Below are 23,751 nucleotides of genomic sequence, written 5' to 3' on the forward strand. Positions count from 1 at the left end.
GGTGCTACATGACCGTGCACCTGTGAAAACGAGTGAAGCGGCTTGTCTGACAGCAAACAACGCAGTTCTGCAAAATATCGCCATCTCTTCAAGATAAGCCCTACCAGAATATAGCATCGCTCTACTCAGCAAGTACTTCTTCCTTTTTATTTCTTCCTTTTTTCTCTTCTTCTCCACAAAGGCGGTCATTCCTTCCTTCCTGTCTTGTGTGGCGAAGGTGGCATGGAACAGCCATTTCTCCAGACGGTTCCCCTCGGCCAGTGGTAACACAAAGGCTGCATTGATGGCTTCTTTTGCCATCGCAACAATAACCTTTGAGTTGGAAGCTATCTTCTCCCCCCACCTGATAGCTTCCGGCACCAGCTGGTCGACGGGAAACACGCCGTTAATGAGGCCGGCCTGCTTTGCTTCTTGAGCATTTAGCCGTTTCCCCGTTAGCACCATTTCCATGGCCAGGGATTTGCCAACAGCCCTGGTGAGCCGTTGCGTTCCCCCGCACTAGGAATGGTTCCCCGGAGAATTTCCGGCTGCCTGAACTGCGCCGTCTCCCCGGCATAAATGATGTCACACATCATGGCCAGTTCGCAGCCTCCTCCGAGCGCAAAACCATTCACGGCAGCAATTACAGGTTTCCTCGCCGAGGAAACTCTGTTCCAGTGGGACAAGAAGTTCCCACTGTAGCATGCCGGAAAAGTCCAGTTTTGCATCTCTTTTATATCTGCTCCTGCTGCGAAGGCTTTCTCATTGCCGGTGATGACAACAGCCCCGACCTGGCTGTCCAATTCAAAGGTGTCTAGGGCTGTATTAATCTCCGTCATTAGCCCATCGCACAGAGCATTTAGGGCTTTGGGCCGGTTTAACTGGATCAAGCCCACATTTTGTTGCACTCCCTTCCTGTTCGCCATGATGTACTGGAAGGGAGAAGCGGTACTACGTCGCCGTGCACCCGTGAAAACGAGTGAAGCTTGTCTGACTGCAAACGCCGCGGATCTACAAAATATTGCCATCTCTTCCAGATAAGCGCTAGCAGAATACAGCGTCGCTCTACTAGAGCTTCCTTTTATGTGCTACTTAAAAAAATGAAGCAAAAGATTAATGTACCATGAATTTTCTGAATATGGTCTCCAACTTTCCCGTCCAGCACCTCTGCTGTCCTCCATGGTCACCGCGTCTGTTAATGGATAATCTGGAACTGTGGGCGATGACAAACATAACAGCATGCAATGTGATGTCCAGTAAAATCACAGCAAAATAATATTACAATACAATAATATAAAATTCAATTTTAAAATGACATAAATGATGTCACACATCATGGCCAGTTCGCAGCCTCCTCTGAGTGCAAAACCATTCATGGCAAAAATGACAGGTTTCCTCACAAAGGAAACTCTGTTCCAGTGAGACAGGAAGTTCCCACTGTAGCATGCCAGAAAAGTCCAGTTTTGCATCTCCTTAATGTCCGATCCCGCTGCGATGGCTTTCTCACTGCCGGTGATGACAACAACCCCGACCTGGCTGTCCTCTTCAAAGCTGTCTAGGACTTCATTAACCTCCTTCATTAACCTCCTTCATTAACCCGTCGCATAGAGCATTTAGGGCTTTGGGCCGGTTCAGCTGGACCAAGCCCAAATTTTGATTCACTCCCTTCTTGTTCACCATTATGAACTGGAAGGGAGCACTGGTGCTACATCACCGTGCACCTGTAAAAATGAGTGAAGCGGCTTGTCTGACAGCAAACGACGCAGATCTGCAAAATATCGCCATCTCTTCAAGATAAGCCCTACCAGAATATAGCATCGCTCTACTCAGCAAGTAGATCTTCCTTTTTATTTCTTCCTTTTTTCTCCTCTTCTCCACAAAAGCGGTCATTCCTTCCTTCCTGTCTTGTGTGGCGAAGGTGGCATGGAACAGCCATTTCTCCAGACGGTTCCCGTCGGCCAGTGGTAACTCAAAGGCTGCATTGATGGCTTCCTTTGCCATCGCAAAAATAACCTTTGAGTTGGAAGCTATCTTCTCCCCCCACCTGATAGCTTCCGGCACCAGCTGGTCGACGGGAAACACAACCCGCTAATGAGGCCGGCCTGCTTTGCTTCTTGAGCAGTGAGCCGTTTCTCCGTTAGCACCATCTCCATGGCCAGGGATTTGCCAACAGCCCTGGTGAGCCGTTGCGTTCCCCCGCACCAGGAATGGTTCCCCGGAGAATTTCCGGCTACCTGAACTGCGCCGTCTCCCTGACATAAATGATGTCGCACATCATGGCCAGTTCGCAGCCTCCTCCGAGTGCAAAACCACTCACGGCAGCAATGACAGGTTTCCTCACAGAGGAAACTGTTCCAGTGGGACAGGAAGTTCCCACTGTAGCATGCCAGAAAAGTCCAGTTTTGCATCTCCTTAATGTCCGCTCCCGCTGAGAAGGCTTTCTCGTTGCCGGTGATGACAACAGCCCCGACCTGGCTGTCCTCTTCAAAGCTGTCTAGGGCTTCATTAATCTCCTTCATTAACCTGTCGCATAGAGCATTTAGGGCTTTGGGCCGGTTCAGCTGGATCAAGCCTACATTTTGTTTCACTCCCTTCTTGTTCACCGGTGCTACATGACCGTGCACCTGTGAAAATGAGTGAAGCGGCTTGTCTGACAGCAAACGACGCAGATCTGCAAAATATCGCCATCTCTTCAAGATAAGCCCTACCAAATATAGCATCGCTCTACTCAGCAAGTAGATCTTCCTTTTTATTTCTTCCTTTTTTCTCCTCTTCTCCACAAAGGCGGTCATTCCTTCCTTCCTGTCTTGTGTGGCGAAGGTGGCATGGAACAGCCATTTCTCCAGACGGTTCCCCTCGGCCATTGGTAACTCAAAGGCTGCATTGATGGCTTCTTTTGCCATCGCAACAATAACCTTTGAGTTGGAAGCTATCTTCTCCCCCCACCTGATAGCTTCCGGCACCAGCTGGTCGACGGGAAACACGCTGCTAATGAGGCCGGCCTGCTTTGCTTCTTGAGCAGTGAGCCGTTTCTCCGTTAGCACCATCTCCATGGCCAGGGATTTGCCAACAGCCCTGGTGAGCCGTTGCGTTCCCCCGCACCAGGAATGGTTCCCTGGAGAATTTTCGGCTGCCTGAACTGCGCCATCTCCTTGGCATAAATGATGTCGCACATTATGGCCAGTTTGCAACCTCCTCCGAGTGCAAAACCATTCACGGCAGCAATGACAGGTTTCCTCACAGAGGAAACTGTTCCAGTGGGACAGGAAGTTCCCACTGTAGCATGCCAGAAAAGTCCAGTTTTGCATCTCCTTATTGTCCGCTCCCGCTGAGAAGGCTTTCTCGTTGCCGGTGATGACAACAGGCCCGACCTGGCTGTCCTCTTCAAAGCTGTCTAGGGCTTTATTAACCTCCTTCATTAACCTGTCGCATAGAGCATTTAGGGCTTTGGGCCGGTTCAGCTGAATCAAGCCTACATTTTGTTTCACTCTCTTCTTGTTCACCATTATGAACTGGAAGGGAGCACCGGTGCTACATGACCGTGCACCTGTGAAAACGAGTGAAGCGGCTTGTCTGACAGCAAACAACGCAGTTCTGCAAAATATCGCCATCTCTTCAAGATAAGCCCTACCAGAATATAGCATCGCTCTACTCAGCAAGTACTTCTTCCTTTTTATTTCTTCCTTTTTTCTCTTCTTCTCCACAAAGGCGGTCATTCCTTCCTTCCTGTCTTGTGTGGCGAAGGTGGCATGGAACAGCCATTTCTCCAGACGGTTCCCCTCGGCCAGTGGTAACACAAAGGCTGCATTGATGGCTTCTTTTGCCATCGCAACAATAACCTTTGAGTTGGAAGCTATCTTCTCCCCCCACCTGATAGCTTCCGGCACCAGCTGGTCGACGGGAAACACGCCGTTAATGAGGCCGGCCTGCTTTGCTTCTTGAGCAGTGAGCCGTTTCTCCGTTAGCACCATCTCCATGGCCAGGGATTTGCCAAGAGCCCTGGTGAGCCGTTGCGTTCCCCCGCACTAGGAATGGTTCCCCGGAGAATTTCCGGCTGCCTGAACTGCGCCGTCTCCTTGGCATAAATGATGTCGCACATCATGGCCAGTTCGCAGCCTCCTCCGAGTGCAAAACCATTCACGGCAGCAATGACAGGTTTCCTCACAGAGGAAACTGTTCCAGTGGGACAGGAAGTTCCCACTGTAGCATGCCAGAAAAGTCCAGTTTTGCATCTCCTTAATGTCCGCTCCCGCTGAGAAGGCTTTCTCGTTGCCGGTGATGACAACAGCCCCGACCTGGCTGTCCTCTTCAAAGCTGTCTAGGGCTTCATTAATCTCCTTCATTAACCTGTCGCATAGAGCATTTAGGGCTTTGGGCCGGTTCAGCTGGATCAAGCCTACATTTTGTTTCACTCCCTTCTTGTTCACCGGTGCTACATGACCGTGCACCTGTGAAAACGAGTGAAGCGGCTTGTCTGACAGCAAACGACGCAGATCTGCAAAATATCGCCATCTCTTCAAGATAAGCCCTACCAGAATATAGCATCGCTCTACTCAGCAAGTAGATCTTCCTTTTTATTTCTTCCTTTTTTATCCTCTTTTCCACAAAGGCGGTCATTCATTCCTTCCTGTCTTGTGTGGCGAAGGTGGCATGGAACAGCCATTTCTCCAGACGGTTCCCCTCGGCCAGTGGTAACACAAAGGCTGCATTGATGGCTTCTTTTGCCATCGCAACAATAACCTTTGAGTTGGAAGCTATCTTCTCCCCCCACCTGATAGCTTCCGGCACCAGCTGGTCGACGGGAAACACGCCGCTAATGAGGCCGGCCTGCTTTGCTTCTTGAGCAGTGAGCCGTTTCTCCGTTAGCACCATCTCCATGGCCAGGGATTTGCCAACAACCCTGGTGAGCCGTTGCGTTCCCCCGCACCAGGAATGGTTCCCCGGAGAATTTCTGGCTGCCCGAACTGCGCCGTCTCCTCAGCATTAATGATGTCGCACATCATGGCCAGTTCGCAGCCTCCTCCGAGTGCAAAACCATTCACGGCAGCAATGACAGGTTTCCTTACAGAGGAAACTTTGTTCCAGTGGGACAGGAAGTTCACACTGTAGCATGCTGGAAAAGTCCAGTTCTGCATCTCTGTCACGACAGAACGCTTGGGCAGGGTCTGAAAGTCTTTTATAACTAGAGGGAAATCCAAGTTACGAGCATGGTCAATACCAGAATCCGTCCTGTACGAAATATCAAAGCCATAGGGGAATCTGTGATCGTTGTCAGGTCGGGTGCCGTTAGGTTGTAGAGCCGGGAGGTCCGTCCAAGGGTTCAGACAGGGCACACAGGGAGAATAGACAAGGGTAGATCAGGGTTGGGGCGGACGGAAGTGGGATGGGTCTGGAGGCGCAGGAAGCAGGAGCAGGGAGAGACGGGCGGATCGGAGCTGAAACAGAGACAAAGGAGATAGTCGCTCGGAAACTGCATGCTACAATACCTCACACGGAATGATGGTCGTGCAGGGTTTAAATAATGAAGGTGGGAATGGTGTAGCGAAGGGGGCGTGGCTTCGATAGCTTGCATCCGCTGGTGTGACAGAACCCCCCCTCTGACGACCGACTCCCGACGGTGGAACGTTGCGCCGGGGTCTGCCACGGGGCCGGGGTCCAGGCTTGGAGGGGTGATCTGCATGAAATTTAGTGATCAGTGCAGGATCCAAAATATCAGAGGCAGGAACCCAGCATCGCTCCTCGGGACCATACCCCTCCCAGTCCACAAGATACTGCAAACCCCGGATTTCACGGTGAAAGCTTCACCATTGACCAAGGGAATCGGTGGAGGTGGGTCCCGAGCGTCCGCGGGGGAATGAGCGAGGCTGTACCGAACAGGCTTGAGGAGAGAGACATGGAAGACTGGATGAATACGGTACAGCCTGGGTAGCAGTAAACGGTAGGTGACGGGACCTACTCATGCCGTAACTTTGAATGGACCGATGTATTTTGGATTAAGCTTACGGCCCCGGGGCAGTTGGAGATGTGTCGACAGCCAAACCCGGTCTCCAGGACGATACACCGGTGCGGGACGTCTCCGTCGATCTGCTTGTGCTTTTGTCCGAGCGGTTCCTCTACACAGCTGTTGGCGTGCTTCACTCCACACCTGTTTGCATCGCTGATACCACTGATCAACTGCGGGAACCTCAGTACGAGAGGGAGTCCAAGGAAACATTGGAGGTTGTAGACCCAGCACGCACTGGAAGGGAGTTAAACCTGTGACAGGATTATCTAGAGAATTCCGGGCATACTCTGCCCACAGCAGGTATTGAGATCTTCGGACATCCTTTGATGAGGAAAACAGCGGGATAGCGCGTCCGCCTTCATGTTCTTTTTTCCGGGGATAAAGGAAACCTGGAAGTTGAAACGGGTAAAGAACAGAGCCCATCTAGCCTGACGGGGGTTGAGACGTTTAGCAGATTGTAAATACTGCAGATTCCGATGGTCCGTGAGTACCTGAAAAGGGTGTTTAGCTCCCTCTAGCCAATGTCTAAACTCCTCCAAGGCAACCTTTATGGCTAACAATTTGCGATTTCCAATATCGTACTTACATTCGGCGGGAGAAAGTTTCCGGGAGAGAAATGCACAGGGATGGACTTTACCTGATCTCTCATCCTTCTGCGAGAGCACGGCTCCGATCCTGACCTCGGAGGCATCCACTTCAACAATGAAGCGCTCCTCCGGATCGGGCTGTTGCAATACTGGAGCCGTGCAGAATCTCTCCTTTAACTCAGAGAAGGCCTTTGACGCGTCTTCGGACCAGAGTAGTTTTTTACTTCCGTTTCTAAGCGGCGCTGCCACTGCACTAAAATTATGGATAAAGCGGTAGAAATTGGAGAACCCTAGGAATCTCTGTAGCTCCTTAATAGTTGTAGGTTGTGGCCACTCGAGGACAGCCCGGACCTTACCTGGATCCATAGCCACCTCTCCCGGTCGAATACAATAACCCAAAAATTGGATAGATGTACGGTGGAACTCACAGTTTTGTCCTTTAACGTAGAGCTAATCAGCTAATCGCTGAAGCACCTGTTAAACGTGTGTGATGTGTTGAGCGGCACTGTCGGAACAGATCAGGATGTCGTTGATGTATGTGATGACGAACCTGTTTCACATGTCTTGGAATACACTGTTGATGAACGCCTGGATTCGGACGAGATTGAAGGCACTCCGTAGATCTAACTTGGTAAAAATCTTGGCTTGTCGAAGTTTCTCCAGTGCTGAAGGGATAAGAGGGAGAGGCTTCCGTCTTTTTTTTGTAATGGCATTGAGCGGGCGGTAGTCTATACAAGGACAGAGACCACCATCCTTTTTCCCTACAAAGAAAAAACCTGCTGCAACGGGAGAGGTGGATGGACGGATAATCCCTTGTTCCAGCGCCTCAGATATGTAAGTTCGTATGGATTCTTCTTCCGATCGGGACAGGGCGTAGAAGCAACTCCGAGGTAGAGTAGCTCCCTCTAGGAGCTCGATAGCGCAGTCGGACGGCCTGTGCGGAGGAAGACCATAGGCCTCCACTTTACTAAACACCTTCCAAAACTTATGATACTCCTCCAGGATCATGGTGAGATCCTCCGGAAGAGGGCTCTCTAGGGAAGAAGCTGAAACAGGTAGGAGACCATGCTAGGATCTCTCCGGTTCTCCACCCGATTCTAGGATTGTGTTCCCTTAAGCAGGGAAACCCCAAAATGATGGGATCCCTGGGTGACGTAATGATTAGAAACCTGATTGTTTCACTATGACACAGCCCAACTTTTGAAGTTACAAGACCGGTGTGTGACGTCACTTTACCAGAAGTCAAGGGGTTACCGTCTATTCCCCGAACACACAATGGTTGTTATAAGGGTTCTATCTCCATCCATCCATCTATCCATCCATCATCTGCCGCTTGTCCGGGGTTCGGGTCACGGGGGCAGCAGCTTCAGGAGAGGCACCCAGACCTCCCTCTCCCCAGCTACCTCCACCAGCTCCTCGGGGGGGGACACCGAGGCGTTCCCAGGCCAGCCGAGAGATATAATCCCTCCAGCGAGTCCTGGGCCTGCCCTAGGGCCTCCTCCCTGTAGGACATGCACGGAAAACCTCTCCGGGTAGCCACCCAGGAGGCATCCGCACCAGATGTCCAAACCACCTCAACTGGCTCCTTTCGACGTGAAGAAGCAGCGGTCCTACACTGAGACCCTCCCGGATATCCGAACTTCTCACCCTATCCCTAAGGGAGAGCCCAGACACCCTGCGGAGAAACCTCATTTCGGCCGCCTGTATTCGCGATCTCATTCTTTCGGTCATTACCCATAGCTCATGACCATAGGTGAGGGTAGGGACAAAGATGGACCAATAGATCGAGAGCTTTGCTTTTTGGCTCAGTTCTTTCTTAGCCACGATGGACCGGTTAAGCGCCTGCAAAACTGTAGACGCCGCTCCGATTCGTCTATCCAGCTCCCGATCTCGCCTACCCTCACTCGTGAACAAGACCCCGAGATACTTAAGAGGGCAAACCACCCGTTTCCGGCTGAGAACCATGGTCTCGGACTTAGAGGTGCTAATCCTCATCCCCGCCGCTTCGCACTCGGCTGCAAACCGCCCCAGTGCATGCTGGAGATCCCCAGCAGATGAAGCCAACAGGACGACATCGTCTGCAAAACCAGCAAGGCAATCCTGAGGCCACCAAACTGGACACCCTCAACACCCTGGCTGCGCCTAGAAATCCTGTCCATAAATATTATAAACAGGACCGATGACAAAGGGCAGCCCTGGCGGAGCCCAACACGCACCGGGAACACGTCCGACTTATTACCGGCAATGCGGACCAAGCTTCTGCTCCGTTCGTACAGTGACCGGATCGCCCACAACAGCGGACCCCGGACCCCATACTCTCGAAGCACCCCCCACAGAGCACCTCGGGGAACCCGGTCATAAGCCTTTTCCAAATCCACAAAACACATGTAGACTGGATAGGCAAACTCCCAGGCCCCCTCCAGTACCCTTGCAAGGGTATAAAGCTGGTCCAGTGTTCCACGGCCAGGACGAAAACCGCATTGTTCCTCCTGAATCCGAGATTCGACTATCGATCTCACCCTCCTCTCTAGTACCCCGGAATAGACTTTCCCAGGGAGGCTGAGAAGTGTGATCCCCCTGTATTTGGAACACACCCTCCGGTCCCCTTTCTTAAATAGGGGGACCACCACCCCGGTCTGCCAATCCAGCGGCACCGTCCCTGACCTCCACGCACTGTTGAGAAGGCGTGTCAACCACGACAGCCCCACAACATCCAGAGCCTTCAGGTACTCCGGGCGGATCTCGTCCACCCCCGGGGCCCGGCCACCACGGAGCTCTTTAACCACCCTGGCCACCTCAGCCCCAGTGATGTGCAAGCCCCCCCCAGCACCCTCGGGCTCTGTGCCCTCAGATGTCTCAAAGGCAGTGTGCGTAGATGTATCTGAGGCAGGGTTGAGGAGGTCCTCAAAGTACTCCTTCCACCTCCGGGTGATGTCCCCAGTTGAGGTCAACAGCACCCCCCCCACACTATAAATAGTAGGAACCAGGAGCTGCTTCCCCCTCCTGATACTCCGGATGGTTTGCCAGAACCTTTTTGAGGCTGACCGAAAGTCACTTTCCATGGCCTCACCGAACTCCTCCCACGCCTGGGTTTTTGCATCTGCAACCGCCCGAGCTGCGTTCCGCCTGGCCTGCCGGTACCCGTCAGCTGCCTCCGGAGACCTAATAATTCCCGGTAAGCCTCCTTCTTCAGCTTCACGGCCCCCCTCACCTCTGGTGTCCACCATCGGGTACGGGGGTTACCGCCACGACTGGCACCGACCACCCTGCAGCCACAGCTCCGTACGGCCGCTTCCACAATGGAGGTCCGGAACAGTGTCCATTCAGACTCAATGTCCCCAACCTCCCCCGGCATGCAGTTGGAATTCTGCCGGAGGCACGAGTTAAAGCTCCAGCGAACAGGAGCCTCTGCCAGACGTTCCCAGTATACCTTCACTATACGCTTGGGTCTACCAAGTCTGACCGGCTTCCTCCCCTGCCACCTGAGCCAACTCATCACCAGGAAATATAGGACCAACAATGGAGTTCATATACTGAGAGATTTGAGTATTTTGCACTTGCTAACAAAATTAATAGAAGTGTCCTCTATTAAGTGTTATGGGTGGAAAAACATTTAACCTGTTGCGTAGTCTGGTCCAACCGGAAATGCCGGGGGACAAGTCCTATGAGGAAATAGTTAAAATATTGGGAAATCATTACTCTCCAAAGCCATTAATTATCGCAGAGTGGTTCAGATTTCATAAAAGGAACCAGGAAGAAGGTAAATCTGTTTCACAATTCGTGGCAGTATTGAAACAGTTATCTGAACATTGTAAATTTGGACCAGCACTTAATGACACTATACGTGATAGGCTGGTGTGTGGTCTTCGTAGCGAGGCCATCCAGAAACGACTTCTTACTGAGGCTGACCTGAAACTGGAAAAAGCCATAGAGATAAGTACGTCAATAGAGATGGCTGCCCGGGAAGCACATCAACTAAGCGTGTCAACTCAAGAGTATAAATTGTCCTCTTAGTCCAAAGACAGGGTAACCACTGGCAAGCCATGCCACTGATGTGGGAAAACTGGACACCTAGCATCAGAGTGCTGGTGCAGGGATTTGGACTGCAGAAGCTGTGGTAAGAAAGGCCATATAGAACGTGCCTGTAAAAACAAAAAGACCCAAACACATACACAGCACAGTGACATGAAGAAAAGTATTTATCGCAGAAACAAAAAGAAACATGTTAATAAGATGGAACATAAGGAGGATGAACAGAGTGATTGTGAGTCTGATGATGACACAATGCATGTTCTATCAGTAAAGAACAGCGATGATGGATACTGGATGATGCCACTGTTAGAGAATCAGGCTGTGCAGATGCAAGTGGATACTGGCATACGTGTATCCATGGTGTCAGAAGCTGTTTATAAGGAGAAGCTGCAGCACCTCACTCTTCTGGTGACCAAGCTGAAATTAAGGACCTACACTGGTGAGACTGTTCCAGTGTTGGAAGTTGTGAATGTGACAGTTGGACATAAACAGAAAATGATTCTTCCACTGTACATCATTCAAGGCAACCAGTCAGACCTGTTAGGTCGTAAATGGCTTGAAAAGGTCAGACTAAGCTGGCAAGAAGTGTTTCTGGTTAATGAAGGGGACACAGGTCACTTACAGAAGATCTTGGAGAAACACTCCAAGGTTTTTAATGGAGAACTTGGAAGCATGAAGGATATCACGGTAAAACTGACAATTAAACCAGACAGCCAACTAAGGTGTCTAAAAGCTAGGCCAGTCCCTTATGCCATTAAACCAAAAGTAGAGGTAGAATTAGAAAGACTAGTGAAGAGTGGAGTATTGGAACCAGTGCAAACTAGTAGATGGGCTACACCAGTTGTCCTTGTAATGAAAAAGGACGAGACCATAAGAATCTGTGGTGATTTTAAAGTTACGGTGAACTCTGTCTTAGTTACTGAACAGTATCATTTACCCCTCATCGATGACCTTTTTTCAGGCCTTGCTGAGGGACAGAAGTTCAGTAAGATTGACTTATGTCAGGCGTTTTGAAAAGAAGACAGATTACGGATTTAGCCAGGGTTTTTTTCATGATTCTACATTAAGATTTCAGTGAGATATAAACTGAAATGGACGCAAAAAGTATGGTGCGTCGCTGACGAGGCACTCGACCCCAGAGGGTTAAATACAGAAAAGCGGATCAGCATGGGAACGCGGATGGCCTCCCATTGCCTGTTGCACACACTGAGCACCCTCCAGCCGAGATCTTCTACTTCAAGGCAGTGGCTGCAGCTCCAGTGACCTCAGCAGATGTGAAGAAACAAACATGTTCTGATCCGGTTCTGTCCAAGGTTATGGACATTGTCACTCGTGGAAGGAGGGGAGAGATGACACCAAGTTTGAAGCCGTACCTGGTGAGAAGGAATGAACTCTCTGTACAGTCGGGATGTCTATTGTGGGGCTATTGCGTCATCATTCCGCCACCACTAAGAGAGAAAGTGCTTCAAGAGCTCCACTCTGGCCACTGTGGGAGAGAGCGAATGAAGGAAATCGCACGCAGTTATTTCTGGTGGCCAAGCTTGGATGCAGCTATTGAGGGGAAAGCAAAGTCGTGTTCTACCTGGCAGAGACTGAGGAACCTTCCACAACTGGCTCCATTACACCCGTGGGACTGCCTGGAAGAACCATGGCAAAGAGTCCATATAGATTTTGCTGGACTACTGGAGGGCCGCATGTTCTTAGTGGTAATCGATGCTCACAGTAAATGGCCTGAAGTGGTTGTTATGAACACTACCTCCTCAGAAAGAACCATAGACGAATTAAGGTCAATGTTCAGCCATTTTAGTCTGCAACAACAACTTATTAGTGACAACGGCCCACAACTGGTTTCAGATGAGTTCAAGACATTCAGGGAGGAGAATGGCATTCAACACATCAATTCTGTGCCATATCACCCAGCTACAAATGGGCTCGCTGAAAGATTTGTGCAGACCATGAAGCAAGCTCTGAAGTCTTCTCAAGGCACTTTTCTATTGTCATATCGAAACACCTCTCATGCTACGACAAATGTGTCCCCAGCCTCAGCTCTACTCAAAAGACAACTCCGTACTCGACTTGACCTCCTAAGACCTTTAAAGACAAGTCAGGTTGTGCACCTTCAACAGAGAGCACAGGTGGAGAGGCGAGCACGATCAAGGCTGCGGAGCCTCACAGCGGGAGACCAGGTTCTCTCCCAGAACTATGCCAGAGTAGAAAAATGTGCACCCGCGAGAGTCATAGCAAAAACAGGTCCAGCCTCATACACCATAGAAACCGATAATCATCTAATCTGGAGAAGACATTGATCAACTACTCCATGCTTCTGGTTCCTATGATGACTCTTCTCAACCCACGTCCCATGATCTGGAGCTGGAGACAGATCAGGAACTGCATCTAGCACACAAGGAACTTCTGGAGCAAGCTCTAGAGATGGACACAGTTCCTGGCACATCAAAGCCAGCCCCATTGCCTAACCAAGACATTAAGTCCTCTAGACTGGAACTTAGTCAGTCGTCACCAAAAGACACAGTGACTGATGTACCCACAGGTCGTACATACCCCCTAACCGATAGACTGCCGTTGTAGTCTAGAGACTAGCCCACAGTTTTGGGGCAGAATAAAACCCAGGGTTGGTCTGGGAACGGAGGTAGTCCATGCTCTTTCCATAGTTTAGGTAAACAGTTACAAGTGTTTTACTTTTGTTAAATGGGGGGGACTTTCAAAAGTAAAGGGCGAGTGATATGTTGTGTATTGACTGCTTAAATTTGTCCCTTGTAAGATGCTATACGCCACTCCCCCTTTTGTTGGTTGTGCGCGTTTGCTAATATGCTGGTTCCGGTGTTCTGACATTTAATAAATTAAAGAGAAGCAACGATCCCCATCTCACTCCCGTGTCTCCAGTCCTGTTCTTTATTAGTTGTAACACCAGTGTGATAAACTGAGCATATACAACATCTGCAAATTTAACCAGTTTACTGTATGTATTGGTGTCAATATCATTAATGTAAATTAGGAACAATAGTGGTCCTAAAATTGAGCCCTGCGGTACCCCACTATGAATGCAGGCCTACAAGTTCTGCAAGTTCTACTTTAGTAATGCTATCGACTAACGTTTAATATTCTTGAAATACGGAATTAACGTAATTCAGATCCACTAAAGTTGCAATTAAAGTTGCAATTAAACACATGTAATATGTAGTGCTGTCAAACGATTAAAATTTTTAATCAGATTAATCACAGGGTTGCTGTTGATTAATTTTGATTAATCACAATTAAATATAATTTATTTTTAATCTATATTAATCGCATTTCATTTTGCATGAGCAAACAGGCTCAAGAAAAAAGGGAATATATATGCACTTAACATGTTTATTGAACATCTTGGACACTAGTCGGATGCATTCCATCTGCCACAGAAGTGCAATACCATGGACCCTTATCAAAAAGCAAGATTTTTTGCTTAGCCGGACAACTTGTTGGATTTAAGGTACCTCAGTTTAAATGGTCTTTATCTTCGTTCACTTACAATTAGCCCTAACTACCGTAAATCCGACAATAATCCGACTAATCATGAAATCCAATTCTAGCCCGGTTAATTGCCATTTTTAGCAATATCAGTTGATAACACATTACATGCGGTGCTTTACGTATAAAACTCCATAGCAACACGTCCACAGATAAGTTGGACGGTATAGTGTGTGCGACCAATTTAATGAGCCACAAATGAGAAGTAGTGCTTAAACAGTATAAAACTACAACTTTCCCTTCTGTTGATAAAAGGCGCAGCCATCTTGGGTTCTGAACTCGGGATCCTCTGTGCTGCTCCGAGATATTTCTCGGATCTCCGAGAAACGGGAGCACGCATGTCGTCACTTCCGGCTTTCAAAACTCGGAATCCGACTCGGAATACGAGTTCCCAGGGCAAATGGAATGCATCAAAACTGCCCGAAATGGGTTGACAGAGACATTTCAGGAACTTTGAGTCATTCTGCGTTGCAGATGGGTTAATTTCGTTAAAAATTTTAATCAGATTAATCATGATGATGGATTAATCCGCGTTAACCCGTTAATTTTGACAGCCCTAGTAATATGTAATTTTATTTAAAAATATCTTTGGTTTTTGGTTTGTTTTGTAGACTAACAATGTTAATAAAGTATAAATAATTAACTGGTGCTTTGATTTGTTTTGCTTAAAGTTCAAAATAATTTCAATACAAATATCACTGAATATATTCTTAAGTTTGAAGTCTACTTCAGCAGCTTTTGTATTAACGACAAATTGATGTGTTAATGAAATATGCTATTTTTCAGAACATTTCATTTCATGTATATTATACACACATGCACTAATAACGTGTGGAAAGAGTCAGGTTTTTAACCTCTGCTCGACGTGATTTAGTAAAAACCCAGTCTCTTTCTAATGTACCTACAAGTTAGATATACTTCTAACGTTACTTCTTCTAAATAAGCCAAAATCAAAAGTTCTGTATGTGCTACTTAAAAAATGAAGGAAAAGATTAATGTACCATGAATTACAGTAAAATTACAGCAAAACAATAATACACTACAATAATATAAAATTTAATTAAAAAATTAAATTACTTATTTGTCCTGGAATACCGCCTTCCCCTTCTCCACAAAGGCGGTCATTCCTTCCTTTCTGTCTTTCGTGGCGAAGGTGGCATGGAACAGCCGTTTCTCCAGGCGGTTCCCCTCGGCCAGCGGTAGCTCAAAGGCTGCATTAATGGCTTCTTTTGCCATCGCAGCAATGACCTTTGAGTTGGAAGCTATCTTCTCCCCACACCTGATAGCTTCCGGTACGAGCTGGTCGACGGGAAACACGCCGCTAATGAGGCCGGCCTGCTTTGCTTCCTGAGCATTTAGCCGTTTCCCCGTTAGCACCATCTCCATGGCCAGGGATTTGCCAACAGCCCTGGTGAGCCGTTGGGTACCCCCTGCGCCAGGAATGGTTCCCAGGAGTATTTCCGGCTGCCCGAACTGCGCCGTCTCCCCGGCATAAATGATGTCACACATCATGGCCAGTTCGCAGCCTCCTCCGAGCGCAAAGCCATTCACGGCAGCAATTACAGGTTTCCTCGCCGAGGAAACTCTGCTCCAGTGGGACAAGAAGTTCCCACTGTAGCATGCCGGAAAAGTCCAGTTTTGCATCTCTTTTATATCTGCTCCTGCTGCGAAGGCTTTCTCGTTGCCGGTGATGACAACAGCCCCGACCTGGCTGTCCAATTCAAAGGTGTCTAGGGCTTTATTAACCTCCGTCATTAGTCCATCGCACAGAGCATTTAGGGCTTTGGGCCGGTTTAACTGGATCAAGCCCACATTTTGTTGCACTCCCTTCCTGTTCGCCATGATGTACTGGAAGGGAGAAGCGGTACTACGTCGCCGTGCACCCGTGAAAACGAGTGAAGCTTGCCTGACTGCAAACGCCGCGGATCTACAAAATATTGCCATCTCTTCCAGATAAGCGCTAGCAGAATACAGCGTCGCTCTACTAGAGCTTCCTTTTATACTGGCGGACTGCTGACGTCGGTGAATTCTAGCGCGTAACTTTCGAGGCAAATTGACGTCATCGGCAGATGGATCATTTTACGTGTCTAGAACGCAGATGGGGGTCGTCTACTTTGACGTCACTAGGTAATGACCTCAGGTAGAAGGAATAAGTCATATAAAATACTATAAACAAGAGGATAACAATATAAAAATATGAAACTATACAATTCTATAGGTTAAAAGAAGGACAGGTGGATGGAGAGTTGTATTTATATAACATAAATATGTTCCCACAAGAGGGCACCATTGTGATAAATCCATAATAACGAAAAAGCAGCCCTTTAGTTAAAGGAGACACTTGTCTTTGTTTAAATGTGTAAGGTGGTATTTTAAAAATATGTGAATAAGGTAATACTAATGTTAATACTGCATTATTTGTTTATTCTATTTGTGGCTTCTATATTGTACACCTTATAGCAGATTTATAATAGTATTGTGAGATGTCTGATTTGTGACCCCATTTTGTACAAATTTTCTGACACCCTTGAGTTACCCATATGTGTTGTGATATGAGGAATAAAACGTGAAGTAACATGAAGTAGCAGGGTCCGGGTATTACAGCACCTGTCGCCCCAAACTGCTGCTGTATGCTGGAGGACCAGGACAGGCCCAGTTACGTCACTGGCTGCTTCCACCCTCGTATATCAGCTTCATAGCCAAACCCACTGAATCAATCATTAGCCTCCAAATCTGTTCGTTATATTATTGCTACGCTGTTGCAGGTACCCCCAGTGCTAGATGATGCAAGCAAACTGCAAAGGCTGCAAAAAAAAAACCCCATCAGACTCAGAACAGCAGCATCCCCCAAACCCTATGCTCCGCAATACTTTTTTTTGGACCGTTAGTGGGCATCTTCTCCTGTGGAGGGCGCTGCTGTTCCTCTTCATAACACAGATCTTACTATATTGTACTACTATAGCCCGCTTGAAAAGTCTAGTTCCGCATTTCCTCAATGTCTCACAGCCAATGATGAATATAGCCCCACCCTGGCTGCCCCCTTCTAAGGAATCTAGGGCCTGACTCACTTCTTTCATCAAGCCGTCACAGAGGGCGTTCAGGGCTTTGGGCCGGTTCATCTGGACCCAACCCACATTCTGCATTTCTCCCTTGTTTTCCACCACGATATACTTACAGTATAAGGTGCACTGGTGCTATACCGCTGTGCATCCATCAAAAATAGAACAGTGGGTTTCACGACAAGCGACATGGATCTGCAAAACATCGTCATGTTTTCAAGAACAGCGCTACCAGAATTGCGCGTGACTTGGCTTGGCAAGTAAAAAAGACATAAACGTACAAGTCGTGAAAGAAATGAGTACAATATTCTCTTGCTTTATGGGCGCAATCTACACAAGCTTCATTTTATGTTACTGGACTGACGTTAAGCGATCGTACTATGTCACTTTTGAGACATACTGATGTCACCTCAAGATGGATTTTTTTGTGCATTCCAAAGTTTAGGAGCTGATACAGTAAATGCTCTGCCACCCATAGTTGAATAACCTGTGCTTAAGTTCAGTGAGTAAGTCAGTATCGGATGATCTTAATGCACGGGCAGGAGTGTAGGAGTGTAGGAGAGTAGCTCAGACAGATAATGAGGGGCTAAACCATGAAGGGCTTTGAAGATGATGAGGAAAATTTTATATTTGATTCTTGAAGAGACTGGAAACCAATCATGGAGGACAGGAGTAATGTGAGCAGATTTTTTAGTGTGCGTAAGTAGACGGGCAGCAGAGTTCTGAACGTACTGCAATCTAATGATAAGTTTAATAGGCAGGCCATAAAATAATGCATTACAATAGTCCAGACGGGTAGTGATGAAAGCATGAATTAGTGTTTTGGTATCTTTCACACTGAGGGAAGAGTGCAAAAAAGCAATGTTTTGCAGGTGAAAAAATACTGTCTGTATTAGTGAGCTGATGTGTGGTTGGAATGTAAGAAGATGATCAAAAATGACACCCAAATTACGAACTGATGTTGAGGGCTCTACTAGAATCCCATCTACATCGGTTTTTAACCCACGGAGGGTAGAGAGGACAGATTTAGTACCTACCAATAAGATTTCAGTTTTGTCAGGGGTGAGCAGTAAAAAGTTAACTATCATCCAGTGTTTGATTTCACTAATGCAGTTAGTCAACAAAGTTGGGGATGATGATGCAGTTGGATCAACACTTATATACATTTGTGTGTCATTGGCCTAGCAGTGGTAGCTGAGACCATACCAGTGGATAATTTGACCTAATGGGAGCATGTAGATATTGAACAGAATAGGACCCAGAACTGACCCTTGGGGGACAGCGAGCATAGTAGTGGTGGATTTATGTTCCCTAATGGAGACATAATACTGTCGATCACTGATGTAAGATTCAAACCAAGAAAGAGCAGCACCAGAGATACCAATGCTTGCAAGTTGGGACAGCAAGATATTATGGTTAACTGTATCAAATGCTACACTTAAGTCAAGAAGAACTAGGATAGTGGCCATCCTAGAGTCCGCAGACATAAGTAAATCATTGGTCACCTTAAGCAAAGCAGTTTCCGTACTATGTAGGGTTCTGAATCCAGATTGTTAGGGATGAAGCAGGTTATGAGAGTTTAAATAATAATTTAATTGACCAGCAACAACTTTCTCCAAGATCTTAGCCACAAATGGTAGATTAGAGATTGGGCGATAAAACTTTAGTTATGATGAGTCTAAACCAGGATTTTTTAAAAACAGGGGTTACAGCAACAGTTTTTAATTCTCTTGGAACAATACAAGTGCGAAAACTGCAGTTGATAAAGTGAGAAATGGGAGCAGAAAGTTTGTCAGTGCAAGCCTTAATAAGTATAGTCAGGGCGGGGTCTAGGTGGCAAGTAGATCAGTTTGATTTAGAGATTAGCTCAGCAATATAAGTTGATGTAGTGGGGTTAAATTTAGTTAAGTAGATTGGAGATTCAGGAATAGGATCAGTCGTCGGAGGTGAGGTCCGATTAGCAGAGAAGCCTCGATATATGGTCACAATTTTTGACTTGAAGTAGTCCACAAATGAATTACAGCGCTCAGCAGAGGGATTAGGAGTTTTAACAGGGGGTTGACAGAGTCTGTTAACTGTAGTGAAAAGAGATCTAGGGCGACAAGTACCAGAGTTAATAAGGGTGGAATAGTACTTTGAACGCGCAGCAGATAAGGCATCATTGGACGTATAGGAGTGATGTCGGCTAACCGTTTGCAAAGCCCGTAGCCCTTCTGCTTTCAGTGTGTCGGTTGAGGAGAATGTACTGAAGGCATTGCTTGTCGTGGGATCCGGAGACACTGCCAAAGCGGGTGTAGGCCTATCTGTAGAGGTTGTACTTGCAGGACTGGCAAACAACTGAATGGGGACAGTTGTTGTCCGACTTTTGACAAAACGCTTGTGCTTCTCTCCCCTGATATGCGAGTCCATGGCTTTAGAGCCCATTGTTACCAGTTTGATAACTTTTTTACAAAGGTCGCATCGCGCTTCATTGACATCAGTCGTCTTTTTCAACCAGCCACAGTATTTTTTTGAAGCATTGACATTAATAACAATTAATAACTAATTAATATTGTATTAATCAAATCATACATAACTTTTTCCTTTCACTGTTAGACATTTTACATTTCTTTTTTGTATGATGTTAGACTGTTTACTTACTAGTTGTAATTAAAATAAAAATATTTTTGCAATTCTGAATGCTTTTCAAATGTGTTGCATTGTCTATTAAATATCTCAGCAACTAGAGCCAATCTGGCAAAACCGAAGTCATATTCTTAATCAGCACCATAAACTTAATATAAAACCGTTCAGCCATCGTTGGCAACAAAATCACTGTATACCAGTGTAATCAATTATCAATTACACAATTGACATATCAATTTCTTGCAGGTTAAGGTGAAAAGCTTACACTAAGTACAAGATTCCCAAACCTGTGCATCATTACTCGCAGAGCACATATTTAGCTCAGCCGCACTATACATTTTTTATCATTATATCATCAGGGACACAGAGAAACAGTTGAATACAATGAGGTATTTTTATTAAAGTCTGATTTAATAAAAATGCAAATACAACGGGGGTGGCCAATGGTGTGGCCAGGTGTCAGTCCATGGTGGCCAATGGTGTGGCCAGGTGTCAGTCCATGGTGGCCAATGGGGTGGCCAGGTTTCAGTCCAAGGTGGCCAATGGGGTGGCCAGGCTTCAGTTCAGGGTGGCCAATGGGGTGGCCAAGTTTCAGTCCAAGGAGGCCAATGGCATGGCCAGGTTTCAGACCAGGGTGGCCAATGGGGTGGCCAAGCTTCAGTCCAGGGTGGCCAAAGGGGTGGCCAAGCTTCAGTCCAGGGTGGCCAATGGGGTGGCCAGGTTTCAGACCATGGTGGCCAATGGGGTGGCCAGGTTTCAGACCATGGTGGCCAGGGCCACCGCTTGCCACCCTCCAGATCTGCGTACATCTGAGGATCTTCACATTCCCTGGTGGTTGCATCATTTTCACTATAATAAATACAAGTTTAACAAAATAAAAACCATGTACTTCAAGTATACTTATGTATAATTACAAAAAACTTGAATTTACAATTAAATAGTAATAAAATACATTTACAAGAGATTACTTTTGAGCACTTTTAACCAATAGTCAATAGCATTACTAAAGTTCTACGTTTAATATTCTTGAAATACGGAATTAATGTAATTCAGATCCACTAAAGTTGCAATTAAACACGTGTAATATGTAATTTTATTTAAAAATATCTTTGGTTTTTGGTTTGCTTTGTAGACTAACAATGTTAATAAAGTATAAATAATTAACTGGTGCTTTTGGGGTTGTCTGATTTGTTTTACTTAAAGTTCAAAATCATTTCAGACAAATATGACTGAATATATTCTTAAGTTTGAAGTCTACTTCAGCAGCTTTTGTATTAACGACCAATTGATGTGTTAATGAAATATGCTATTTTTCGGAACATTTCATTTCATGTATATTATACACACATGCACTAATAACGTGTGGAAAGAGTCAGGTTTTTAACCTCTGCTCGACGTGATTTAGTAAAAAACCCAGTCTCTTTCTAATGTACCTACAAGTTAGATATACTTCTAACGTTACTTCTTCTAAATAAGCCAAAATCAAAAGTTCTGTATGTGCTACTTAAAAAATGAAGGAAAAGATTAGTGTACCATGAATTACAGTAAAACAATATTACACTACAATAATATAAAATTTAATTAAAAAATTAAATTACTTATTCGTCCTGGAATACCGCCTTCCTCTTCTCCACAAAGGCGGTCATTCCTTCCTTTCTGTCTTTCGTGGCGAAGGTGGCGTGGAACAGCCGTTTCTCCAGGCGGTTCCCGTCGGCCAGCGGTAGCTCAAAGGCTGCATTAATGGCTTCTTTTGCCATCGCAGTAATGACCTTTGAGTTGGAAGCTATCTTCTCCCCACACCTGATAGCTTCCGGTACCAGCTGGTCGACGGGAAATATGCCGCTAACGAGGCCGGCCTGCTTTGCTTCCTGAGCATTTAGCCGTTTCCCCGTTAGCACCATTTCCATGGCCAGGGATTTGCCAACAGCCCTGGTGAGCCGTTGGGTTCCCCCTGCGCCAGGAATGGTTCCCAGGAGTATTTCCGGCTGGCCGAACTGCGCCGTCTCCCCGGCATAAATGATGTCACACATCATGGCCAGTTCGCAGCCTCCTCCGAGCGCAAAGCCATTCACGGCAGCAATTACAGGTTTCCTCGCCGAGGAAACTCTGTTCCAGTGGGACAAGAAGTTCCCACTGTAGCATGCCGGAAAAGTCCAGTTTTGCATCTCTTTGATGTCTGCTCCTGCTGCGAAGGCTTTCTCGTTGCCGGTGATGACAACAGCCCCGACCTGGCTGTCCAATTCAAAGGTGTCTAGGGCTTGATTAACCTCCGTCATTAGCCCATCGCACAGAGCATTTAGGGCTTTGGGCCGGTTTAACTGGATCAAGCCCACATTTTGTTGCACTCCCTTCCTGTTCGCCATGATGTACTGGAAGGGAGAAGCGGTACTACGTCGCCGTGCACCCGTGAAAACGAGTGAAGCTTGCCTGACTGCAAACGCTGCGGACCTTAAAAATATTGCCATCTCTTCCAGATAAGCGCTAGCAGAATACAGCGTCGCTCTACTAGAGCTTCCTTTTATACTGGCGGACTGCTGACGTCGGTGAATTCTAGCGCGTAACTTTCGAGGCAAATTGACGTCATCGGCAGATGGATCATTTTACGTGTCTAGAACGCAGATGGGGGTCGTCTACTTTGACGTCACTAGGTAATGACCTCAGGTAGAAGGAATAAGTCATATAAAATACTATAAACAAGAGGATAACAATATAAAAATATGAAACTATACAAGTCTATAGGTTAAAAGAAGGACAGGTGGATGGAGAGTTGTATTTATATAACATAAATAATTCCCACAAGAGGGCACCATTGTGATAAATTCATAATAACGAAAAAGCAGCTCTTTAGTTAAAGGAGACACTTGTCTTTGTTTAAATGTGTAAGGTGGTATTTTAAAAATATGTGAATAAGGTAATACTAATGTTAATACTGCATTATTTGTTTATTCTATTTGTGGCTTCTATATTGTACACCTTATAGCAGATTTATAATAGTATTGTGAGATGTCTGATTTGTGACCCCATTTTGTACGAATTTTCTGACACCCTTGAGTTACCCATATGTGTTGTGATATGAGGAATAAAACGTGAAGTAACATGAAGTAGCAGGGTCCGGGTATTACAGCACCTGTCGCCCCAAACTGCTGCTGTGTGCTGGAGGACCAGGACAGGCCCAGTTACGTCACTGGCTGCTTCCACCCTCGTATATCAGCTTCATAGCCAAACCCACTGAATCAATCATTAGCCTCCAAATCTGTTCGTTATATTATTGCTACGCTGTTGCAGGTACCCCCAGTGCTGGATGATGCAAGCAAACTGCAAAGGCTGCAAAAAAAAAACCCCCATCAGACTCAGAACAGCAGCATCCCCCAAACCCTATGCTCCGCAATACTTTTTTTGTGACCGTTAGTGGGCATCTTCTCCTGTGGAGGGTGCTGCTGTTCCTCTTCATAACACAGATCTTACTATACTGTACCACTATAGCCCGCTTGAAAAGTCCAGTTCCGCATTTCCTCAATGTCTCACAGCCAATGATGACTATAGCCCCACCCTGGCTGCCCCCTTCTAAGGAATCTAGGGCCTGACTCACTTCTTTCATCAAGCCGTCACAGAGGGCGTTCAGGGCTTTGGGCCGGTTCATCTGGACCCAACCCACATTCTGCATTTCTCCCTTGTTTTCCACCACGATATACTTACAGTATAAGGCGCGCTGGTGCTATACCGCTGTGCATCCATCAAAAATAGAACAGTGGGTTTCACGACAAGCGACATGGATCTGCAAAACATCGTCATGTTTTCAAGAACAGCGCTACCAGAATTGCGCGTGACTTGGCTTGGCAAGTAAAAAAGACATAAACGTACAAGTCGTGAAAGAAATGAGTACAATATTCTCTTGCTTTATGGGCGCAATCTACACAAGCTTCATTTTATGTTACTGGAC

The 23,751-nt window shown here is 46.7% G+C and overlaps 6 pseudogenes; all 6 read right to left on the reverse strand.

Annotated features, from left to right (window-relative positions):
* Positions 1-4: 4 nt before the first annotated feature.
* LOC140582776 (enoyl-CoA hydratase, mitochondrial pseudogene) lies at positions 5-1,106 on the reverse strand (annotated as a pseudogene).
* Positions 1,102-16,071, reverse strand: LOC111853141 (enoyl-CoA hydratase, mitochondrial pseudogene; annotated as a pseudogene).
* Positions 1,242-2,667, reverse strand: LOC140582700 (enoyl-CoA hydratase, mitochondrial pseudogene; annotated as a pseudogene).
* On the reverse strand, positions 2,709-4,452 carry LOC140582777 (enoyl-CoA hydratase domain-containing protein 2, mitochondrial-like; annotated as a pseudogene).
* On the reverse strand, positions 4,579-5,389 carry LOC111853161 (enoyl-CoA hydratase, mitochondrial pseudogene; annotated as a pseudogene).
* Positions 16,072-20,191: 4,120 nt separating the features above from the next.
* LOC111853143 (enoyl-CoA hydratase, mitochondrial pseudogene) lies at positions 20,192-22,351 on the reverse strand (annotated as a pseudogene).
* Between the last annotated feature and the right edge of the window lie 1,400 nt (positions 22,352-23,751).

This window comes from Paramormyrops kingsleyae, chromosome 25, assembly GCF_048594095.1.
Source record: "Paramormyrops kingsleyae isolate MSU_618 chromosome 25, PKINGS_0.4, whole genome shotgun sequence".
In the NCBI taxonomy this organism is placed as follows: Eukaryota; Metazoa; Chordata; class Actinopteri; order Osteoglossiformes; family Mormyridae; genus Paramormyrops; species Paramormyrops kingsleyae.